The sequence below is a fragment of the Rhinoderma darwinii genome, chromosome 1 (genome assembly GCF_050947455.1).
Source record: "Rhinoderma darwinii isolate aRhiDar2 chromosome 1, aRhiDar2.hap1, whole genome shotgun sequence".
Classification (NCBI taxonomy): domain Eukaryota; kingdom Metazoa; phylum Chordata; class Amphibia; order Anura; family Rhinodermatidae; genus Rhinoderma; species Rhinoderma darwinii.
In genome coordinates, this window is record NC_134687.1 from 624,238,456 (window position 1) to 624,254,788 (window position 16,333).

General features: G+C 45.0%; 1 long non-coding RNA gene across 1 annotated transcript in view; it reads right to left on the minus strand.

Annotated features, from left to right (window-relative positions):
• LOC142747852 (uncharacterized) overlaps positions 1 to 15,309 on the minus strand; it is a 74,984-nt gene extending 59,675 nt beyond the window's left edge. The window contains exon 1 of the long non-coding RNA XR_012882077.1: positions 15,246 to 15,309. This is a non-coding gene — a long non-coding RNA (uncharacterized LOC142747852). The remainder of the gene's footprint in view (positions 1 to 15,245) is intronic.
• Between the last annotated feature and the right edge of the window lie 1,024 nt (positions 15,310 to 16,333).

The following is a 16,333-nucleotide window of genomic DNA, read 5'->3' on the forward strand; positions in this document are numbered from 1 at the left end:
TAGCCGAGAGTCAGCTGGTGACCTTACGTCAGGGTAGGAGACCTGTTGAGGAATACTGTTCTGATTTTAGAAAGTGGTGCGTAGCTTCTCGGTGGAACGACCCGGCCCTAAGGTGCCAGTTTAGGTTAGGATTATCTGACGCCCTGAAGTATCTGCTTGTTAGCTACCCCTCTTCTGACTCCCTAGACCAGGTTATGGCCCTAGCAGTACGACTTGACCGACGTCTCAGGGAACGTCAGCTTGAACGTTTCAGTGTTTTCCCCTCTGACTTCCCTGCGATCCCCCCCGAGGTCCCGTCTCCTCGCTCTTCCACGGAAGACTCGGAGGTACCTATGCAACTCGGGGCCTCCATGTCCCCTCGACAACGTAGAGAGTTCCGCAGGAAGAATGGTCTCTGCTTCTATTGTGGGGATGACAAGCATCAACTGAACACCTGTCCCAGGCGCAAGAATAAGCAGCCGGAAAACTTCCGCGCCTAAGTGATCATCGGGGAGGTCACTTGGGCGCACAGGTATTTCCCGTTAATATGAAACGCAATAAAATTGTGCTTCCCTTTCAGGTCTCGTTTGCTGGCCGGTCTGCCACTGGCAGTGCCTTCATGGATTCTGGCTCATCTGCTAATATCATGTCTGTGGAATTTGCTATGTCTCTAAAAATGCCTTTTATTGATTTGCCTAAACCTGTCCCGGTAGTGGGTATCGACTCCACTCCTCTTGCTAATGGTTATTTTACGCAGCATACTCCTGTTTTTGAACTCCTTGTTGGCTCCATGCATTTGGAGCAGTGCTCTGTACTGGTGATGCAGGGATTATCGTCCGATCTGGTATTAGGTCTTCCCTGGTTGCAGCTGCATAATCCCACGTTTGATTGGAATACTGGGGATCTCACCAAATGGGGTAGTGAATGCCTGACGTCATGTCTTTCGGTTAACTCTATTTCTCCCCGTGAGGAGGTAAACACGCTACCTGAGTATGTTCAGGACTTCGCTGATGTTTTTTCTAAGGAGGCCTCCGAAGTGTTGCCCCCTCATAGAGATTACGATTGCGCCATCGATTTGGTACCAGGTGCTAAGCTTCCTAAGGGTAGGATATTTAATCTTTCATGTCCTGAACGTGAAGCCATGAGGGAGTATATCCAAGCATGCCTGGCCAATTGTTTCATTCGCCCCTCGACTTCTCCTGTAGGTGCTGGCTTCTTCTTCGTGGGGAAGAAGGATGGTGGTCTTAGGCCGTGCATTGACTATCGGAACTTGAATAAGGTCACTGTAAGGAACCAGTATCCCCTTCCTTTGATTCCGGATCTTTTTAATCAGGTTCAGGGGGCCCAATGGTTCTCTAAGTTCGATCTACGGTGGGCGTATAACCTTATCTGCATCAAAGAGGGGGATGAGTGGAAGACTGCGTTCAACACGCCCGAAGGTCATTTCGAATACCTGGTCATGCCCTTTGGGTTGTGTAATGCCCCTGCTGTCTTCCAGAATTTTATTAATGAAATTCTGAGAGAGTACCTGGGAAATTTTCTTGTAGTGTACCTTGATGACATACTGGTGTTTTCCAAGGACTGGTCCTCCCACGTGGAGCATGTCAGGAAGGTCCTCCAGGTCCTCCGGGAAAATAATCTGTTTGCGAAAACCGAAAAATGTGTGTTTGGGGTACAGGAGATACCATTTTTGGGTCAAATCCTCACTCCTCATGAATTCCGCATGGACCCTGCCAAGGTTCAGGCTGTGGCGGAATGGGTCCAACCTGCCTCCCTGAAGGCGCTACAGTGTTTTTTGGGGTTCGCTAACTAATACAGGAGATTTATTGCCAACTTCTCGGTCGTCGCTAAGCCTCTTACGGACCTCACTCGCAAGGGTGCTGATGTCCTCCACTGGCCTCCTGAGGCCGTCCAGGCTTTTGAGACCCTCAAGAAGTGCTTTATCTTGGCCCCCGTGCTGGTTCAGCCCAACCAAAGGGAGCCATTTATTGTGGAGGTTGACGCGTCCGAGGTGGGTGTGGGGGCCGTCTTGTCCCAGGGTACCAGCTCCCTCACCCATCTCCGTCCCTGTGCTTACTTCTCTAGGAAGTTTTCGCCCACGGAGAGTAACTATGATATTGGCAACCGCGAACTTTTAGCCATTAAATGGGCTTTTGAAGAGTGGCGTCACTTCCTGGAGGGGGCCAGACACCAGGTAACGGTCCTTACTGACCACAAGAATCTGGTTTTCCTAGAATCTGCCCGGAGGCTTAATCCTAGACAAGCTCGATGGGCGCTATTCTTTACCAGATTTAACTTCTTGGTTACCTATAGGGCTGGGTCAAAAAATATTAAGGCTGATGCACTGTCACGTAGTTTCATGGCCAATCCTCCTTCTGAGAAGGATCCTGCTTGTATTTTACCCCCTGGTATAATCGTTTCTGCCACTGATTCTGATTTAGCCTCTGACATTGCGGCTGATCAAGGTTCAGCTCCCGGGAACCTCCCTGGGGACAAGCTGTTTGTTCCCCTGCAATACCGGCTAAGGGTACTCAGGGAAAACCATGACTCCGCACTATCTGGTCATCCTGGCATCTTGGGTACCAAACACCTCATTACCAGGAACTATTGGTGGCCTGGGTTGCCTAAGGACGTTAGGGCTTACGTCGCCGCTTGTGAGGTTTGTGCTAGGTCCAAGACCCCTAGGTCCCGACCTGCGGGCTTACTACGTTCTTTGCCCATTCCCCAGAGACCTTGGACCCATATCTCCATGGATTTTATCACCAATTTGCCTCCATCTCAGGGCAAGTTGGTGGTGTGGGTGGTAGTAGACCGCTTCAGCAAGATGTGCCACTTTGTGCCCCTTAAGAAACTACCTAACGCCAAGACGTTAGCTTCTTTATTTGTTAAACACATTCTGCGTCTCCATGGGGCCCCAGTCAATATCGTTTCTGACAGAGGGGTACAATTTGTTTCCTTATTTTGGAGAGCTTTTTGTAAAAAGTTGGAGATTGATCTGTCCTTCTCCTCCGCCTTCCATCCCGAAACTAATGGCCAAACGGAAAGGACTAATCAATCCCTGGAACAATATTTAAGGTGTTTCATCTCTGACTGTCAATTTGATTGGGTCTCTTTCCTTCCCCTCGCCGAATTTTCCCTGAATAACCGGGTCAGTAACTCGTCAGGGGTCTCCCCGTTTTTCTGTAATTTCGGGTTTAATCCACGGTTCTCCTCCGTTTCTCCTGGTTGTTCCAATAATCCCGAGGTAGAGGACGTTCATCGGGAACTGTGCACAGTCTGGGCTCAGGTTCAGAAGAACCTAGAGGTGTCCCAGAGCGTACAAAAGATTCAGGCTGATAGAAGACGTTCCGCTAACCCCCGGTTTGTCGTCGGGGATCTGGTGTGGTTGTCGTCTAGGAACTTGCGCCTTAAGGTCCCGTCCAGGAAGTTTGCTCCCCGATTTATTGGGCCTTATAAGGTCATTGAAGTCCTCAACCCTGTATCCTTCCGTCTGGAGCTGCCCCCATCCTTTCGCATACACGACGTCTTTCATGCCTCCCTCCTTAAACGCTGCTCCCCATCCTGGTCCCCCTCGAGGAAACCTCCTGTTCCCGTTCTCACCCCTGAGGGGGTGGAATTCGAGGTGGCCAAGATCGTGGACAGTAGGATGATCCAGGGCTCCCTCCAGTACCTGGTCCATTGGAGAGGATACGGGCCGGAGGAGAGGACTTGGGTACCTGCTCGAGATGTTCACGCTGGGGTATTGGTCAGGAGGTTCCACCTTCTCTTCCCCACTAAACCGGGTCCTCTTAGTAAGTGTCCGGTGGCCCCTCATAAAAGGGGGAGTACTGTAAAGGATCTGCCAGGCACTACGTCTGTGGATACTCCCAGGATTAATCAATCGACACCTGAGGCCAGACCTCTTAGACTGACACCTGCTCCCACCAGTCAGGGTGGCAGGCTCAGGAGTGGGAGAGCCTATCGCGGCCTGGTCAGTCGGAGTTAGCTCCGCCCCCTGTCCATTTATACCTGCCGTTTTCTCTTCCTCATTGCTTGTGATTCTTCCTGGTTTCCTGGCCCCACTGCTGCCTTGCTCCAGCCTGCTTCTGCCGTGCTTCAGCCTTGCTTCAGTTCCCGCTTATCCTGCTTCGCTCTGCCCCCGGCTTGCTTCCTGCTCCGTGCTCTGCGTTTGTATACTTCATTACATCCTGATCCTGACTGCTCGTTCACCACTCCGTTCCCTCACGGTGTTCCGTGGGCTACTGCCCCTTCCCTTGCTTGTTCCCTGTTTGTATCCCCTTGCACGTAGTCAGCGTAGGGACCGCCGCCAAGTTGTACCCTGTCGCCTAGGGCGGGTCGTTGCAAGTAGGCAGGGACAGGGCGGTGGGTAGATTAGGGCTCACTTGTTCCCTTCACCTCCTTCCGCCATTACATTTAAACTATATGTCTATGGAGTTGTCTGTCATTGATGGATGAGAGGTTGTTTTCTGAACATTAGCTAGCCCCAAATAGATATGCTTTAGGAGTACGCACTATGGACATGTGCATGAGGCCTAACAGTCCATTCCCCTTGCGATATGGGACAGCGGATAATATTGTGTATACTAACACAATATTATCCTATTACGCACTTTATTATACAACAGATATAAGATTAAAAGATCTACTCAGTAATAATCATCTATTTCAGCTCAGTGAGTCCGTGTATTAGATATTTATGCAAAGATGGAGTTTTTCATATATTCACAAAAACACCGCATGGTACATGCAAATGAGGTGGTAAATGCTAATTTGCATAATACTAATTGTCTAGTCCTGCATGCCTAAAATACACTGCTCACTATCCTGGAATATGCGTGGTGTAACTTCGTTTATTGCCTTTCATACATTTGCATGCAGTATGCCGGCAAAGGCAAATATACATTTCCCAAAAATGTGTTATCACCTTGTAAAGGTAGGAAGTACATATAGGCAACTGCATTGTTTTATCTTAAAATCTATGTAAACCTTGGAGGGCAATTTTTTTTTAATAAATAGGTCAATCAGTGTGATTGGTGCAACTTTCTAAATAGTTTTTATTAAACATTTGTTTTACTTTTTGAGATACAGCTGCATTATATTCTCTATACAGAGCAGCTGTATCTAGCGCTATGGCCTGAATCTGCCAGTCCCGCAGACCTGACGGGTCATAACTTAGATGTGATCGATAACAGGTGAATCCTGCGGATCAGAGACACGCAGGACCCGCTGACACTGAACCAGTCAGGTCTGCCGGACTGGCGGATTCAGGTCATAGCGAGCGATTCAGCTGCTCTTTATAGAGTAAATAGAACAGCTGTATCTCAAAAAGTAAAACAAATTTTTTTTGAAAAAAAAACTATTTAGAAAGTGGCACTAATCACACTGACTAACATTTTTATTTAAAAAAAAATTGCCCTTCAAGGGTTTGCATAGCCTTTAGAGCGCATCTGTCATCACGCTAAGGTGACCTGTTTATGAGCAGTGTCCGGATTGTGGCGTCTTGTACTGTAAGTCACACCAAGTATTCGCACGACCCACACAAACGAACATCAATAACGTTTGCTCATATTTTTTTTAATTATTAATTCACCTTTAGTTACTATTACAATACCAGTATAAGAAAAAAAAAGTACAAAGAAAGAAATGCATCTACTCCAAAAGTCACACAGTTTGCAGAGTACATTTTGTTGGCATAGGATGACTGCTTGAGTAAGAGTTTTGGTTGCAAAATGAAATTTTTGCGTATATGGTTATTCATAGAATTCATTACTTTGTATTTTTATACACTGCATGTTGTGCGCTTTCCCATTAAAGGGGTTTTCCATCCAGTAAAAATTGATGGCAAATTCCTCAGGATAGGCCATCAATAACTGATGGGTCAGGGTCCTACTCCCGGGACCTCCGCCGATCAGCTGTTTTGAGGGGGATGCAGCACTCGTACGAGGACTGCTTCCCCTTCATTTCTTCCTGCTCACTGTGAATCAAAGACACACATTTAGTGGCGATTCACAGGTTCTGCAGCCTTTTCTCCCATTGAAGTGAATTGTCAAAGATTCACAGTACGAGCGCTGCACCCCTTTCAAAACAGCTGATCGGTGGGGGTCCCGGGAGTCGGACGAGACCCATCAGTTGTTGATGGCCTATCCTGAGTATAGGCCCCCAATTTTTACAGGCTGGAAAACACCTTTAAATAAAGAGTTTGGTAGCATAGTGGCTGTTTTGTGTGTGCACTATGGGGGAGATTTATTCAAATTGGCATTTCATATGCCAGTCGTAATAAACCAGTAATTTGAGTAAGATGCAACAGATTTATTAAGGGGCGAACGCCTCTTAATAAATGTGTCGCATCTTTTGTCTGGCACAATTGTGGAGCAATGAACGAGAACTTGCGCCATCCATTTCCCCAGAAACACCCATTTTGAGAGAAATTGGCATAACCCCCTTTCAAGGGTCCATTTCACGAGATGATCCTGTGGGAGGTATGCATGTGGTTAGTAGGTTAGGACCAGGCACCTACTTGTTGTTTTTTTTTTACTTTTTAAATAATTCTAGTAAAATGATTGCTAACATCATAGAGAAATAAAATCTTAAATATCTGGTGCGTGGGAGTGAAATTCATGAGTCCAGTTTTCATGTGTGCACTGGCATGGGAGGGTGAATGCGCTGCCTGTGTTGTCCGTCTTTTGTGTTTCTGCCAGGTGAATGTCTTGTGGTGGCGAAACACTTGGTCTGCTATGTTGAAGAGATGGCCAACATTGGGGGAATAGGAGGTAGTGTACTTGTTTGCCTTATTTTAGCTGACTAAGCTTTTGATTGGTTGTGAGTGAGGTGGAGGAGCAATGGGTGAGTTGGGAGAAGGCACAATAGAGGCAAGTGTGAAGCAGAAGCCTGGTAGATAGTACAGACAAGTAGCTAACTATACTATTGCCAATCATAGTGGATACAAACTTAAGGACAGGAGGCAGAACTAACAAGCTTTCTCTATGAGTGGGCGAGGGGAGCAGGACTCACAGGCTCTCTCTATGAAGGGGAAGAGGGACTCACAGGCTTTCTCTATGAGTGGTTTGGGAAGCAGGACCCACAAGAACTCTCTATGATTGGCTGTGGAGGCAGGATTCACAAGCTTTCTCTATGAGTTGGCAGGGGAAAAAGGACTCACAGGCTATCTCTATAAGTGGGTAGGGGAAAAGGGACTCATAGGCTTTCTCTATCAGTTGGTAGGGGAAAAGGACTCACAGGCTATCTCTATAAGTGGGTAGGGGAAAAGGGACTCATAGGCTTTCTCTATAAGCGGGTATGGGAAAAGTGACTCACAGGCTTTCTCTATAAGTGGGTAGGGGAAAAAGGACTCACAGGCTTTCTCTATAAGTAAGTAGGAGAAAAGGGACTCACAGGCTTTCTCTATAAGTAAGTAGGGGAAAAGGGGCTCATAGACTTTCTCTATGAATGGTCGTGAAAGCAGAACTCATAGGCTTTCTCTATGAGTGGATGGGAAAGCAGGACTCACAGGCTTTCTCTATGAGTGGGCGGGGGAAGCAGGAATCACAGGCTTTTCCTATGAGTGGGTGGAGAAGCACGAATCACATCTGGGACGTTTATGGCATATCCATAGGATATGCCATAAATGTCTGAAAGATGCAAGTCTTACCTCTGGGGCCTGCACCTATCTCTACCTGCTGCCTAGTCCTAGCCGAGCCTGCCTTGCTACTGTCCGAGCTGCCACAGGTACCCTATACGAACTATAGACATTGTCCTGCACCCTGTTGGCCAGCTGCCTTACCGCCAAGGCGGTACGGCCCAGTGGGTCCACAGACCCTTCGTGACAGTAGATCGCAATGGTACGCTCTTTCCATAACTCCAATTCCCTTCTATGAATATTATGGAAACTGCAAGCTCGGCTGCTTCCAGCTCACGACCTCCTCATCAGACAGCGGCTGGAGAGCAGCAAAAGCGAGACAAGGCAGGACGGGGGTCAGGGGGCCCTGTTCTAGAGATAGATGCAGGTCCCAGAGGTGGAACCGCATCTTTTGGTCCTTTACTGTATGTTATGATATAATGTCCCAGATGGAAATATCTCTTTAACTATCTTTGTATACCTTCTCATCTACATATATTTTTATAAACTTTGCAGAGTTGCTCTAAAGTACAAGAAACATAATTCCTCATTCCTTCTGCGACACATGAAAGAAATTAAAGTGAGTAGATGAAAGCGACGTCGCGGCTATTTGTAACCGTGCATTGTGGAATTATTTTGATGCATACAGCAGAGTATTAAGTGTTTGTATTAAATTATACAGTCTGAATGCAATCATATGAGAATGGAGTAAAGTGCTCTTTCGAGGATTGCATATTATTCTGAGGCACTCCTTTGTACAGTAAGATGCTCATGGAGGATTAATATCACTTGATTTAATGTAATGTTAATTCACAAATGCCTCTTTTTCCTTGTGGTGCATTCACATTCCCTGCCTGCGGGCAAGATTAATAGAGTAAAAACATTTTATATAAGCCTTTATTGTGTCAATGTGCTGCTGCCCCACTGTTAGCAGTAGGCAGTGCAAATTTAAAGGAAAACTCTGGGCAAAGGTGATTCACTGTTTTATGCCTAGTGTAAGGCTTGGGGCATGGGCTACAACACATGAATTGAAAGAACACCAGAGAGAATCCTTGTGTCATGGACTGCCCCCTCAGTCCCTGAACCAGTCAACACAGTGTATCCATTTTGCCAGAGCGTTTCATTAAAGTGGTTATTTGGGGACCGAAAAGAATTAGCAGTGTACTAGTATGTGAGTACACTCGCTAATATAAATTCCGGTCCCCCGTCGTGCTGATTATGAGACTTTAATACATTTTTATAGCGCTGCCGGTGGACCGGTAGTCTAGTTGCACAGGATTTGCCTTCCTTGTATCTGTGATGCTTTGGTGTTACTAATGAGAGACTCTTCAAATTACTCAGCAGCCCCTTCCTCCCCTACTAGCTACTCTATAACACACAAGAGATATAATACACACAAGAAATATAACATCCAGCATGAAGTATGATAGTAGCAGATGGTAGAGCTGTTTGGAGCAACGGTGATGCCATAGAACAAGCGTTTTGGCTTTATGTAACAGCCGACACTGCAGTGTAATGAGCGGAATCCCCTTAGATGCCACGGTCAAAAGCAACTAAGCTATTGAAAACATGGGGCCGCCCACTGTGCCAATGGTTGGCATGGCAGCCTGGTGGCTTAATGAAGGCCCCCAGGTCTGCCATCTTTGTACTCCTATGAAGCTCTGCTTCCGGCTTCACAGGAGACTATCCGTATCACGATATACTGCAATATATTAGTATTGAATTATACCATGCAAGTGATCCAACGATTTCTGGTTCAAATCCCCTAGTGGGACTAATGAAAAATAAAGTTAAACACAGTTAAATCAAGTTCTCTTTAATATCTATAAAAAAATATATATATTAAAAGTTCAAAAAACTCCCATTTCCCATTTTCCCCTAAGCACAATGTAAAAAAAAAATAATAATAATAACATATCTGGTATCGCCGTGTCCATAAAAATCCGAACCTTTACAATGTAACATTATTTAGCCCACACGGTGAAAAAAAATGTAAACGTCAGAATCGCTGTTTTTTGGTCACTTCATCTCCCACAAAACCATGAATAAAAAAGTGATCAAAAAGTGTTATGTACCCCAAAATGTTACCAATACACACTACAGCTCATCCCACAAAAAAAAGCCCTCGAACCGCTCAATCAACGGAAATAAAAAGAGTTATGGCTCTTCGAATTTGGCGACACCAAGCAAATGATCCTTTTAACAATCTGTTTTTTTCCTTGAAAAAGTAGTAGGACATAAAAAAAACTATATAAATTTGGTATCACCCTACTCGTATTGACCCACAGAATAAAGTTAACATTTTACCGCACGGTGAACACCGTAAAAACGAAAAACCCCAAAATGTGAAGAAATCATTTCCAGTTTCCCTGTACATAATATGGTACAATAAATGGTGCCGTACAACTCGACCTGCAAAAATAAAACCTCTCATTCGACTATGTCGATGGAAAAATCCGAAAAATGTCTGCAGCGGGAGGGGGTAAGTCTTGTTTACATATGATAATAGTGCTGATATCTGTAAAACCTCTACCAATTTCTATGATGAGGATCTACAATTTAAAACCTTCATTCACTCTGCTCATGGGTGACTTCAACATCCCCATTGATAACCCAATCTCCTCATCTGCCTCCCAGTTTCTATCTTTAACCTCGTCCCTCGGTCTGTCACAACTTACTAACTCTCCTACACATGAAGACGGGCATTCACTTGACCTGGTCTTCTTCCGGCTCTGCTCAGTTTCTGACTTTATTAACTCTCCTCTCCCGCTTTCTGACCACAATCTTCTCTCCTTTACTATCAAATATTCTCTGCTTCCTCAGGTCATCCCTACGTATCAGACATACAGAAATCTACATGCCATTAACACTGTGAAACTCATAGACAGTCTACAGTCCTCATTGTCCCCTATCTCTTCCTTCTCCTGTCCCAATCTGGCTGCCAAACTTTACAATAACACTCTCAAAAATGCATTGGATGAAGCAGCCCCCCCTACACCCGACAAAGACGACGACAACCCTGGCACACGCCTCAATCCCGCTTTCTTCAGCGGTGCTTGAGATGTGCCGAACGACTGTGGAGAAAATCGCATTTGGATGCAGATTTCCTCCATTACAAGTTTATGCTCAAAACGTACAACTCTGCCCTTCACCGCGCCAAACAAGTCTACTTCACTTCTCTCATCTCCACACTATCTAACAATCCAAAACGCCTCTTTGATACTTTTCACTCCCTCCTTAGTCCTAAAGTGCAGACGCCAATCACAGATCTCAGTGCTGAAGACATGGCCACTTATTTTAAAGTTAAAATTGACAACATCCGGCATGATATTATCTCCCAGTCCCCTAGTAACCTCGATCCCCTTCCCCCCCGCACTCCCTCTTCTTCACTCTCAGCATTTGACCCAATAACTGAAGAAGAAGTCTCGAGGCTCCTCTCTTCTTCTCGTCCTACTACCTGCCCTAGTGATCCTGTCCCCTCACACCTCCTCCAGTCCCTCTCCCCAGCTGTCACTAGTCACCTCACTAAAATATTTAACCTCTCTCTTTCCTCTGGTATCTTTCCCTCCGCTTTTAAACATGCCATTATAAACCCATTATTGAAAAAACCAACACTTGACCCATCCAGCGCTGCCAACTACCGACCAGTCTCTAATCTGCCCTTCATCTCCAAACTCCTGGAACGCTTGGTCTACTCTCGCCTTATCCGCTATCTTTCTGCTAACTCCATTCTTGACCCCTTACAATCTGGTTTCCGCACTCTACACTCCACAGAAACTGCCCTTACTAAAGTCTCAAATGATCTCTTGGCGGCTAAATCGGACGGTAAATCCTCTCTCCTGATTCTTTTGGATCTCTCTGCAGCCTTTGACACTGTAGACCACAAACTCCTACTTAACATGCTCCACTCTATTGGCCTCAAGGACGCGGCTCTCTCTTGGTTTTCCTCCTATCTCTCTGACCGCTCAGTCAGTGTTTCATTTGCTGGTTCCACTTCTTCTCCTCTTCCCCTTGATATCGGGGTTCCTCAGGGATCAGTCCTAGGTCCGCTCCTCTTTTCTCTCTACACAGCTCCTATTGGACAAACCATCAGCAGATTTGGCTTCCAGTACCATCTCTACGCTGATGACACCCAATTATATACCTCTTCCCGTGACATCACCCCTGCTCTAATACAGAACACCAGTGATTGTCTGTCCGCTGTCTCTAACATCATGTCCTCTCTCTATCTGAAACTGAATCTTTCTAAAACTGAGCTCCTTGTGTTCCCACCATCTACTAACCTCCCTAAACCTGATGTCTCCATCTCTGTGTGTGGCACTATCATAACTCCTAAGCAGCACGCCCGCTGTCTCGGGGTTATTTTTGACTCAGATCTTTCCTTTACTCCTCACATACAATCACTTTCACGCTCCTGTCATTTTCACCTCAAAAACATCTCCAGAATCCGCCCTTTTCTTACGGAGGAAACTGCCAAAACTCTCATTGTTGCTCTGATTCACTCTCGTCTGGACTACTGTAACTCATTACTAGTCGGTCTTCCCCTCACTAAACTCTCCCCTCTCCAATCTATCCTCAATGCAGCAGCCAGGCTCATCTTTATGACCAACCGCTACACCAACGCCTCTAATCTGTGCCAGTCACTGCACTGGTTGCCCATCCCCTTCCGAATAAAATTCAAACTTATTACTCTCATCCACAAAGCTCTCCACAGTGCTGCACCTCCTTACATCTCCTCCCTCATCTCTGTCTACCACCCTACTCGGGCTCTACGTTCTGCCAACGACCTTAGATTAAAATCCTCCATAATCCGAACCTCCCACTACCGTCTCCAGGATTTCTCTCGTGCTGCACCCGTCCTCTGGAATGTGCTACCCCAGACAATCAGATTAATTCCCAATATCCACAGTTTTAAACGTGCCCTGAAAACACATCTATTTAGACAGACCTATAACATTCCCTAATCTGACTCCTTTCCATGGCCCTCCATTTAGATTAGTCATCAGAATAAGATTCCCTCACACTCCTTCTCTTCATGTCCGTCATACACGGATACTGGCTGGTGACCGGCTCATGCAGCTTTATGTTACCACCACATGTGTATATAAAAATGGCCGGACCATTGTACAGAACAAACACTATTACACTTTGTGTCTCCCTTATGTCCTCATAGATTGTAAGCTCTTGCGAGCAGGGTCCTCACTCCCCAGGTTTGAATTGTAAATGAACTTTGTCACTATGTAATGTCTGATATTGTTTGTTTCATGTTTCCCTCTAAATTGTAAAGTGCTGCGTAATATGTTGGCGCTATATAAATAAAGATTATTATTATTATTATTATTAATGTTGATTGAAAAACTAAAATAAAACCTGCACGTCCTTCAGATTTCATTATGAAGAAGATAAATACATGACAATAAAAATAAACCTCAGCATTAATCAGCCTTGAAACATAATACAGCAGCGGATCCTCTCCGTTGTATTCAGATTCTGCTTGTCACGTGAGCTTAAAGGAGTGCTGCGCTCCCTGGGAATCGTACGTACTTGATTCATAGCGACAAGAAATGAGATCCCTGTGACAATGTAACTTAGTCGCACCTGCTGACATTGGATGGGGAGAACATGTGCTGCAATGTTCTATTAAGATTTTAATAATGTATGTAATCCATAAGGACACAATAATTCCAAGCAGAAAGAGCTCAGGACATATTATGTCACATGTAAAGGGTCAATAGAACTAATATATTTGTAAAAAAAAAAATAATATAAGAATAAGGTCAAAATAACAGAGCACTGGAAAGATCGCCGCTAGGGATGCCACCCGGCTGATAAGTGATCCCTCCTGTCTGGTAATTGATATTAGGAGGTTGGTGCCAGTATTAAAATTATTTGTCTGCTCCTCCTGAGGAAGCTCTCCCTGCACTGCAATGGGGTGCATTAATGTGCTGTGCCCAAACATACGGAGAATCCTACAGTCCGCTCTATCTCCACTTGTTCTATTCTGTGTTATTAGTGCTGGGAAATAACAAGAAGCTTCCTTTAAGAGAAGAGTGGGGTATTACGATGAATCCCATTACCATATTTGAACACTTGGGACACCTATATCAACCCATTTCCTGCCCTAGACTACCAGGGACGATTTTACTTACCCCTTCCTTTATCTAGACCACCGGGTATTTTGCCTTTGACCTCTTCAAGGATGTTGGCATTGACCTCTTTAATACACTAGACCACTAGGATGCTGACGTTACCCTCTTCCCCACATTAGATCACCAGGCATAGTAACATGAACTCTTTTCCTGCCATAGACCAATAGGATATCCTACATTTACATTTTTCCCTGCCCTAGACCACCAGGGATATTTACAATAATCCCTTCACTGCTCTAGACCACCGGGTATTTTGCCATTGACCTCTTTAAGACAATAGACCACCAAGAATGTTGGCATTGACTCCTCCAGTACCTAGACCACCAGGGAAGCTGGTATTAACCTTTTTAATGACCTATACCATTAGGAATGCCGATATAATCCCTTTCACAACCCTAGATTTCAGGAAAATTTGAAATATTATATACATTCTTCCTGATGTGGGAGGTACAGCATTAGTTACAACTATATATAGATGGAGCAGGTTGACAAGATAACTGGATTGTTATTCTGTGCGACCAGCAGAGCAAGGGCTACCCTCCATTGATGTAAGGGGAAGTCTGCTTAAACTTAGTTGGCCGCTAGGTGGTGGCTGCGTCTGTGGGGTTTGGACCTATCACACCTTTTATAGTTGGTGGTAGCTTACTGCTAACCCCTAAAGACCTATTGTATGAGAACCGGCTATTTCTATTTCGTTTTGTGTGGCTGGACACTGCAGGCTTAGTCTTTTTTACATTCCTTTCCTTTCCTAACCACCTAACTAGCACTCTTCACAGTGTGGGATAGCTCCCCAACTAGCGCTTGCTCTCGGGGGCCATGCTTCAGCTCAGACCCTTGCACAGATACATCCTAGGCCGGTTCTCATCAGTCTTCAGTTCCAGCTCTCTTTTCCCTCAGACTCAGCGCTCCTCTAGTCCGGTGTGCCACAGCAACGAATATGGCCAGAAGCTCACTCCCTCAAAAGCCTCCACACTCTCTTCACTTCAGCTACAGAACACAGTTCAGGTTACTCCTTCTCTCTTAACGTTAACACTATTTGGTGGGCTCACTGCCTTTTTTTACACAAAACACTGCCCCCAGGGGTGTGCGTGCGCTGTCACCCTGTAAGAGGGCTTTAGCAAGCGCAGCCTAACATGGCATCTGGGCCGACTGTTAGCATCCGCCTCACCTTAATTTATATCAGAGTCACAGCAACTATTGAGCTCTGAGTCTTCGTTGTCAGATAGACACCTATATTCTCCACAAAGCTTGTTCTTTCCATGCTGCCAGATCTTGGCTGGTTAATCTAAACATGCCAGTGCCACCTGTAGTGGGATAAAACTATACCGCACAACCACATCTGAAATATGCAATACGTCCACTGATTGCATTTAAAGGGACAGTACAAAATTAATAAAATAGGACAATACAATTGCCCTGATCCCTACGGAAAACAATTCTCATATCTTCATATCAGTACTGCCCACTGCTACCTTTCTGGGATTAGCCAAACCTTACCTTACCTTGTCTGCAAATTGTGGTTACGGTCTAAAGCAGTTCATGTGAATCAAGTTGAGCTGAAAAACCAGTCCGTGGACAAGAATGCCATTTCTGGCGAGAAGAAAAAAATCATATAAGATATTTACTCTAGTTCATCTATGACAGTGTTGTCTAGTAGCTCTACTACACATCCAAGGCCTGTACTCAACAGTCCTTGAAACACTTCAACATGAGGTCAGGAAAAGTTCAGCCCCTGCAGTACATACGGGTAAAAATAAATGAACAACCATACAACACTACCACACCCCATTTGTAGAGTCCAACCAGCTGCGTGCCATGCTCTGCCATACTTTATTTCAGGACAAACTCGAGGACACCCTGGGAAGGGTCAAAATTGTTGAGAACGATGGATGGTGCTCAGGCTTCGGGTATTCTGATAATACTCAACAACCTGATGCAGGTAGAACGAAACACATACAGAAGGCTGTAGGCTACCACCACTCACACGAAGCAGAAAAGAGGCCTCGTACAACCCCCAAAAGGCATTCCACGTACCCTCTCACATACTGTATTCAACCACACAAACCACCTCTTAGAAATTTCTGACCACTTATTTTTCTTAAAACTGTACTGCACTAAAGAAAAGCAATAGCACGAAATAGGTAAAACACTTGCATGTTATTTGGACTTAGATAAAGAATCTTTTTAGGCCCATACCAGAGAATACAACAAAAAAAGGAAAGGGATTTTTACTAAAAACTTGGTTTTCCAACAGCAACTAATCTCCCATATGTCACATGGCTGAAGACAATATATTTGAGAAAACCAGGTGTTCAAATATAAATTTTATAATTCACTTTCAATTGAAACTTGTTTGTATTGTACATTACACACAGTGTCTATGATTCAATATCTTAAATCTGTACTGCACTAAAGAACGGTAGCAGCATGAAATAGGTAATACACTTGCCTTTCATTTGGACTTATATAAAGAATCTTTTTAGATTTGGACTTATATAAAGAATCATTTTAGACTCATACTAGAGAAGACAACTAAAAGAAAAGATAGGGATTTTACTAAAAACTTGGTTTGCCAACAGTAACTAAACTC